At 46.2% G+C, this 9,369-nt stretch overlaps 1 pseudogene; it reads right to left on the reverse strand.

Moving 5' to 3' along the window:
• Positions 1–391: 391 nt before the first annotated feature.
• Positions 392–1,255, reverse strand: LOC115370453 (uncharacterized; annotated as a pseudogene).
• Between the last annotated feature and the right edge of the window lie 8,114 nt (positions 1,256–9,369).

A 9,369-nucleotide genomic window follows, 5' to 3' on the forward strand; every position in this document is an offset into this window, starting at 1 on the left:
CTCACACGTGTAGCACAATAACAAGCATGGCGGAAGGCGGGGCTGATAGCGAAGAGCTCGTTGCTAAACGAGGCTCCAGCTCGATTATCTGGAACTGGTTTGGCTACAGTAAGTCTGACGTGGAGCAAACATCTGTCATATGCAAAGTTTGCAAAAAAAGCGGTGATTACAAAGGATGCAGTACAGGTGTACTACTTAAACTTAATTGGTATAGTTTAGTAGCGTATTTGACTACAGTAAGTATTATTTTTGAGCAGTATTTGTGGGGTTCTCAAGACTGAATGCGGTGATAGATTTGTAGTCAAAAAGATGGAGTTTAATTGTTTTATATTTTTTATCGTCACTTTTATCGTTATCGCAATAAATGCCAGAAATTATCGTGATAAAATTTTTAGTCCATATCGCCCCTCACTACTAGGAGGTAGTTAGAGATGTACAAGGAGATACTGTGGAGTTTCTCTGTTGGCAGGGCGGCTTGGAAAGTGAGTGAATCAAGTGAGATACCGAGAAAGTCAAGGGATGTACTGGGTTCTGCTGTTTTCTCTGGGGAAAGGGGGACACTGAGCTGGAGGAAGGCTGACTTGAGGGTGGAGAGGCCGTGTGACGGGGGTGAGGCTGGTGGGGTAACTGTGAGGAAGTAGTCTAGAAGGTGGATGACGTATGGGAGTTTGTGGTTATTTAGCAGGATCCAGCAGAGTGCCTCAGAAAGGGAATCAAATGGCGGACAGCAAAGTACTAGCTGCCTTTCCAGTGGACTCCGAAGAATCCCCAATAATCTGGGCAGATGGGTAACACTTTAAATGCACTGGTGATGTCGGCCTTGTCCAGCCAGGAGCCGCGGCTGGCGAGACGGATGAGATTGGTGGCGTGTGTGATAGTTGGGTAGTGCATGCAAAAGTCCGGGCTGGGGATGAGGCTGTTGATGCTAGGAGTAGCGGTACCATGGGGAGAAGAGAGATCAATGATGAGTCTCTTTTTTTCCAGAGTATTTTCTTGTGGCGATGCCAAGGGGGCTAATGTGGTGGATGGGAAAAGGAGGGCTGGAAAATGGACCGATCATGAAGCCATCTGTGGCTTCTTTGGCTAAGGGCTTGTCAACTGTGGCGGGTTCTGCGAGGGCGGACTGGAGGTTACAGCAAGTGAAGGATGATTTGGGGAGGGTTGCCGTGCCAGGGTGGAAGCCAAAAGTGAGACTATGGATGAGTAAGTGGACGAACTGATGGTCGGGGTGGTCCTTCAGGGCAGACTCTAGCATGTGGATATTTATGGGAGTTTTGAGATACTGGTATAGTCAGGAGGCGTGTGAAGTGGGGTTGTGAGGGCAGGCATGCCTGGCGTGGGCACCACCGCAAAAGGAGCATGTGTGGAGAATGCGGCAACCGGACGAGTTGCAACCCAGGTCATTAAAATTATTACAAATCATCCTGCCGCCCTGATAGAGGACGGGCCTTCTTGTCAACTCTGTGGGGAATCGAACCAACGGCTAGTAGTGGCATGGTGGCAGGAAGAGGTTTGGGAGTGATAGGGGGTGGAGGTGCGGTGGGGCCGAGTCTTGAAAAAACTGAAGAAGGATGTGAGGGCGGGGCAGGAGGGCGGGGAAATGGAGCGGCTACTACGCATTCGGAGGCTGAATGTGAAGGTGCCCCGCACAAATCGCAAGACAGGGAAGAGCAGACCACAAAGATGCGGCAGTAAAGTTCGGTGTCGACGACAAGTGCCCTGGTTAAACTGCTGGAGGCGACCTGCGGCCTGGGATGCGAAGAGAAAGTGGTATGTGTAGAAACCAGCGCCAGTCATCAAGCTCGGCCCTGCGGTTGGGGAAGACAGAACAGATGATGTCTAAGTATAAGGAAAATGCAAGGGCGAATTCTGCTGAGAGAGAGGAAAGAGCTGCTGAAGCAGGTGGAGCTGGAAGTGTGGAAGTAGCTGCAGCTGAAGGAAGGGAAGAGGAAAGGATGTGGGGATGAGGGGATGCATGTGCAAGGGTCAAATGTGCAGCCTGCAGACACAGGGATGAAAGAAAGGACGAAAACATACGAGAAAGATCGGACACAGAGGGAGCACTTTCCCTAAAGTGTTTGCTCAAGATAGCAATTGTAGGGAAAGCGCATAAAACACGCCCACGGACACACCTCCAGGCGCAAATAACGGAGTCGGCATAGCGTATAGCGGGTAGCGTGGGGCAAGATACTGTTTAGGGATAGCGGAAGCTGCTAAATGCGCAATTCACGGGTAGCGGGTAGTGCCAATGGGTAGCGGGTGGCACAAGATAGGGCCCTGACTGTCCAGGCACCAATATATATAGGAGCAGTCAGAGCCAATCCCAGGTACTAACTGTCCCTCTGATAAGCCACTCCCAGCAGCAGCCATTCTCCAGCATCCTCACACACAGGGAGATGATCTAAAGGCCAAGGGCCGTCACACCTCTGCGTGCTTTGCACATACAAAAGAAACCAACACACTGATTCCAGTACAGTCCTGAATGAATGAACTGATGTGAGGTTATTGTTATAACTGAAAGTGAAGAACTGAAAAGAAGACAAAGAAAGAAACTATAACACACTACAGTTATTTAAAGGCATCTGGTGGTTGGTGTTAGTTATTAAGGGAAGATGTAGGGAATGTCTGTGTATATTCCTCTACTTTAACACTAGATATTGAAGATATACCTGCTACCGTGACAACACATACGCCAGGTGGGTTACACTCACGTTATAAAAAGGCCAGGTAAAACATTAACATTAAAAAAATAGAATGAAAAATTTCAAAAAGGTGAATACAAGCACACATCTTCTAGAGCAGGGGTTCTCAAACTTTTTTGGCCCAGGGACCCCCTGGAGGGGTCAAAATTTTCCGGGGACCCCCTGACAATCGCAACACCGATAAGCATAATAGCCTACTTATAACCACATTTGTATTCTTAGCTACTTGATTAGCAGCATTAGCACATAGCCTCATCCAAGGGCATAGGCTTGGTTGGGTGGGGACGTAAAAGCGCTCCAAGGCAGCACTCCTGAAAGTTGATGTTTTTTGCATTTATGACTGCAATTTCAAGTCATGTAGAGCTGATCAAATAAACAAGCAAACGATCATAATCAGAAAAAATAAAAACTAGTACCATACAGAAACATAAATAAAATAAATGTTTGACTCTACCTAAATACAAACAGATTAGTGTCCATTGCCTTGCTGTTATTTGAAAAAAATCTCTGTTGTTGAGGCTCTACAGTTCTATAAGCTTGACATTTTAAAACATGGTTAGTAAAAATGGATAATTCCTGCTTCCCTAGAGACAACAGGCCAATGTGCCTGATAAAAGCTCTCATTTCAAAGAAGCATGCTGAACTATTGTTATAACTGCCACCTGACGAAATAAACAGTGAACAGAAAACAGTCTGTGTGTGTAGCTGCTGGCCAACCAGCCAAACAAACTCCGCTGTGCGCGTCCTCCGGCGCTTTTTTTTTTTTTTTTACAACTACATGGAGTGACAGCGGGGACTGCCAATCACGCATTAGCAAGAAACGGCAGAGCCAATCGATGAGCGATATTAGGTTAGAGGCGGGACTTCTAGCGGAGACCGGCTGTTAACCCTTTGTGTACCATTAGAATTGACTAGACACTGACGGACTTGAGTGTTTGTTCTTGCTGTTATTTGTGAAGCCCTGCGAGCGCCTGTGAGGTGTCATACCAGATTGCCTGATGTGTAATCACATGAGTAAGCTCCCCAAATCAATCATGGGAGACACTTAAAAACGAAGTGTTTATTTCACAGTTTAATGCCCCTCCCCCCAAAAAAGTTTTTAAAAAATTAATAATAATAAAAAAATACATTTCCATGAATTTTTTCGCGGACTCCCTGACTATGTGTCGCGGACCCCCAGGGTCCGCGGACCCCACTTTGAGAACCATGGTTCTAGAGAAACTGAACATTTCAAAGTTTAAAAGGCACTGATGGCTCAGCAGCTGTATCTTCTACATCACTTAGAAGAACAGCATCTCCAGCCAGCAGCCATGAGCGCTGTGACGCCATCGTCTACGATGACATCAGATGCTACTTGTTCTTACTAATGAAGATTGTTACGTTAAATTGCATTTTGTTGTGCACCCATTTTGTACCTATTGTACTGTACATATTGCAGGAGTGTACAGCAGGGGGCCTCGTAACAAAATCTGCTTAGAGCCCCAGTTTGGCCAGGAGCCGCTCTGTGTCTACACCTGGTACTCTCAAAGTGCCGTGGTGGTCTGCTATGAGCAAGACGTGATGAAACACTGCATTATATTAAAGCAGCCTACATCACACAGCACTTTGCTTTTAAGAAGGGTAAAACTCTGCTGCGTGAAAAGTCAGCTTTACAAAGAACACGTTTTGGACTACGGTAGCTGGTTTCAGGAGAGAATGCACTGTGCATGTGAACAGGCCTGTGATTCTCTTTCTTAAGCACCATCCAAAATGAAAAGAAATTATGATCAGAAATCCGGTGCACAGACTTTTCAGCCTGTGACTGTGAATCGGCCTTGTTACCTGAGGTTGCCTCTGAACTGCAGGCAAAATTTTCTGCTCCATACAAAACTGACAGTAAACTAAGGTCATGTGATCAAGACTCCCGATCGTAAAAAGAAAACTTCTGTGTGTCATATTAACATGCTTAAAGATCATGTTGATTGTGAAATTGCGGTGTGCCTTAATCCAAGCAAAAATATCACATGTAAAGAAGCACACAAGTTATTCAACACCCTTAGTTAGCCCCTAAATAAAAAAGGTGGCAAAATACACACAGCAGGCCACTACTTGCAACAACTGTATCAAGTAGATTGTGAAACTCATCAGACCAAAGCACAGATTTCCACTGGTCTAATGTCCATTCCTTGTGTTTCTTGGCCCAAACAAATCTCTTCTGCTTGTTGCCTCTCCATAGCAGTGGTTTCCTAGCAGCTATTTGACCATGAAGGCCTGATTGGCGCAGTCTCCTCTTAACAGTTGTTCTAGAGATGGGTCTGCTGCTAGAACTCTGTATGGCATTTATCTGGTCTCTGATCTGAGCTGCTGTTAACTTGCGATTTCTGAGGCTGGTGACTCGGATGAACTTGTCCTCAGAAGCAGAGGTGACTCTTGGTCTTCCTTTCCTGGGTCGGTCCTCATGTGTGCCAGTTTCGTTGTAGCGCTTGATGGTTTTTGCGACTCCACTTGGGGACACATTTAAAGTTTTTGCAATTTTCCGGACTGACTGACCTTCATTTCTTAAAGTAATGATGGCCACATCGTTTTTCTTTAGTTAGCTGATTGGTTCTTGCCATAATATGAATTTTAACAGTTGTCCAATAGGGCTGTCGGCTCTGTAGTAACCTGACTTCTGCACAACACAACTGATGGTCCCAACCCCTTTGATAAAGCAAGAAATTCCACTAATTAACCCTGATAAGGCACACCTGTGAAGTGAAAACCATTTCAGGTGACTACCTCTTGAAGCTCATGGAGAGAATGCCAAGAGTGTGCAAAGCAGTAATCAGAGCAAAGGGTGGCTATTTTGAAGAAACTAGAATATAAAACATGTTTTCAGTTATTTCACCAGTACATAACTCCACATGTGTTCATTCATAGTTTTGATTCCTTCAGTGAGAATCTACAATGTAAATAGTCATGAAAATAAAGAAAACGCATTGAATGAGAAGGTGTGTCCAAACTTTTGGCCTGTACTGTGTATAGATATATAGATATATATGCATATGTGTGTGTGTATGTACACACACACAAACACACACACACATATATATATATACACACACACACACACACACACACACACATATACATATATATACACACACACACACACACACACACACACATATATATATATATATATATATATAGATAGATAGATAGATAGATAGATAGATAGATTTTTATTGTCATTGCACAATCATATACGTATAATAATGCAACGAAATTAGGGCTCAGTCCTTTCGGTGCAGGGGAGAATAGAATGCATCGTGCATCTTGCATATATATATCAGAGGTCACGTTAACCGAATATTTTCCGTCATTGACGGGTTTTTTTAAACGGTGACGGAAAAATCTGAAGGCCATCTGTCATTTTGACAGATTGCAATTCACACCCCTGACCACTTGGTGGCAATGACAGGGCTGATAGCAGTCCGGCGCCGTGCCAGATCTCCGGCGTACCGGTGTGAGTGCGGAAAAAAAAAAAGAGGGTTCGGCCAGCTTTATCTAACAGACATTTCTCTGGATCCAATAGAAGCACAGCTTTCGTTCTCAGCCACACTAACAATAGGCCTACTAGCCAATCAGAAGTAGGGCTGGGGCGGGACTTGGGTGTTGACAATCAGGCGCTCCATGTGGCGTCGAAAGTGAGCCTCGTTAGCCTTCAGTGACGCACATAGACATATACCGGTATGTCTATGTGACGCACTCCAACCCACAGGATGGACCGCAGGTTCATAAAGCCCGGGGAAGACAGCAAAGACGTCTCTTACACCGATGATGTCGGCACCGACAGGATTCAGCATGCGTACTTTACATATCGATATCTCCTAGACCATTTATGACATACAGAAACTTTTAAAAAAAAATGTCGGGAACTGGAGAAACGGAGCTTTGCGCCTATATACAGTGCCATTACGGTAACTCCGTAGGACTACTGACACTTTGACCGTCCAGTCACAGAAGAGTCCCCGGTGTGTCACTTGTTTGTAATAAGAGCTTCTCATATCGTAACTCCTGAACCAATGGTGCGATCAAAGAAAAATCCGACAGTTTCTGAGAGCAGAGAACCGGAGCTTTCCGATGGTGTGCAGAAGCACTCAGTCATTGCACAATTCTGACAATTCTACAACCATAAAAAGCGAAATAAATCAAGGCGGTTTTAGTTTAATTGCAGGCTTAATAAGAATAAATGGCGATGAGCTTGGATAGAGCAGAATGGGCAATGTAGCAATAGATAGTTACAAGATAGTTAATATTTCAAATAATGTATATATGTTATATGATGAAATTTGCCGCATACAAAATGTCACGGCAGTTGAGTGTCAGAAGTTTCTTTAAATGGATACGGTTTGGATTTTCTGTTCAGCTAACTTTGGACTGAATATTAATTAAAAAGGAATGAAAAAGAAATGCTATTGAATATGTCCTTCTTATCATTTAAAAAATTAAAGTGACTGGTAAAAATAGATTATGACAGGATTTTTATGACCCTGTCAGTCAAAATGACAGACAACAAAAAAGTCTGGCGCGACCTCTGATATATATATATATATATGATTTCATGCTGTCGCCGGATTCCCAAACCATAGAGCCATAGATTGCACTCATATCACAATAAAAGCACCATCACACAATGAATTCAGTTACATGAACAGGAAAGGATTTCATTCAATCAATGCACAAATAATCTGTGATGCAAATATGTCCCTGTTGAACGTTGTTGTCCGGTGGCCTGGAGGAACACACAACTCATTCATTCTGCAGAACAGCTCTGTGGGTGTGCGCCTCCAAACAGGAGCTGTTGAGGATGGCTGGCTTATTGGTGAGTGTTACAACATTTTGAAATTATTTTTCTGGGCATCATATGGTTTATTATAACATCTCTATAGGTGATATCCACTGAAGCCGTGGCTAATGACCCCCCTAGCCAACCCGAGGACCCTGCAGGAGCAGCACTACAACGGGGCCCATGTGCGTTCAAGAACCATCATTGAACGCGCAATAGGCCTGCTAAAAGGCCGATGGCTGTGCCTGTCCAGCGCAGGGGGGGCACTTCAGTATAAGCCTGAAAAAGTCTGCCATATCATCATGGCTTGCTGTGTGCTTCACAATTTGGCCATCAGACAAGGTGTCCCTCTGCAGGAACCCCCCAGAGCAGACGAGCCCATGCCTATCGCAGAGCCTGTCCCACCCCCTAATGCCGCTGCCATTCAAACAAGAGAGGGGATCATACAGAGATTTTAGGTAAGTCTGCCTGTTATCTATCTTTGAAAAGTGAGACATTTCAGATCGAAAGTGCGTGTGGGGAAATAATCAACATCATTCAACATTTTAAAGTTTATTTATTCAACATTTGTGATGCGCATGCAGCAATCTGTGTCAGTGACTCGTTGATTTTCAGTAAAGTGTTAGCGATGTTGGTCAGTTGATCCTTTTTCATTTATGGCTGTGGTTGTGTCTTGTTGGTTTTGCAGCACTGCCTGTGTCAGCACCCTCGGCCCAGGATGCACCAACTGGGGGTTGGATGGCCCCGGCTCCTCCGCTGCCTCCGGCTCCTGAGCGCAGGGGGGACTGGCTTGAGTTTCTGAGTTATTGAAGAAAAATCACATTATTGTCACGTTTATTTTAATTTTCCCAAATTAAACTGTCTAAATAAATGTTTAAACACCTCAGCCCAGCTTTTTATTTTAACTGTAGTGTGACTGGTCGATGGTACAGCTGGTTCAGTTGGGAGAGTGTCTGTGTCTCCATCAGGAATTATTCCACAAAGTGCTGAGGGCCCGATGATGCTGGCAATATGGGTGTCCATGAGTGAAAGCTGAGTTGTTGCTTGTCCTCCTCCAGTAACAGATATTTTGTGTCTATGGGCCGTTATGTGTTTTTTGGCACTGAGTTTGATGTCAAACCATTTCTTTTTTATCTCAGAGACTGCTCTTTCCTCTGACCCAACAGAATTAACGGCAGCCGTCACCTTCTCCCTCGAGACATCAAGGACGCGTTTGTGTCAAGTCCAGAGCCACACGCGTGCCATGGTTCTTCTCGGGCTCGGGCACGTCAAGTCCAGAGCCACACGCGTGCCATGGTTCTTCTCGGGCTCGGGCATGTCAAGTCCAGAGCCACACGCGTGCCATGGTTCTTCTCGGGCTCGCCTGACCTCACGTCGCAAGCCGCCCAGATCTTGGCGGCAGGAGGAAAGCCGAGAGCTCGTCTGTCACCCGCGAGCCCGCGTACGCCATGGGACCTCGGGAAGCGAGGCGCGGCCGCCGCCACCCCCTCCCCCGACAGGGCTCGGAGGACCACATTATCTTTCCGTTTCTTGACGGGAAGAACAAAGGGTCTGACGGTGGCGCGGCTTCTTCTCCTTTTCCTCGTCATCGTCCCCGTCCTCCGTCGTTGTCGCCGCCAGGTTAGCCCTCTTCGCGTTCCTCGGCGTCCTCGTCCTCCTCCTCGCTGTCGCTCTCCCCGTCGTCCTCCTCCTCCTCCTCCTCTTCCTCCTCCTCCCGCCCGTCCGGGGGTTTCTTTGGCTCTGACCGGGTCGCCGCCGAGCGCTCAGGCGAGTGGGAGCGGGACCGGGGGCGCCTCGGGCCGGGGCTTGGCGGCTCTGCCCGGAGATGGAGGCAAAGGAGGAGAGGTGAGCCGGGTC

The sequence above is a fragment of the Myripristis murdjan genome, chromosome 13 (assembly GCF_902150065.1).
Source record: "Myripristis murdjan chromosome 13, fMyrMur1.1, whole genome shotgun sequence".
Lineage (NCBI taxonomy): Eukaryota > Metazoa > Chordata > Actinopteri > Holocentriformes > Holocentridae > Myripristis > Myripristis murdjan.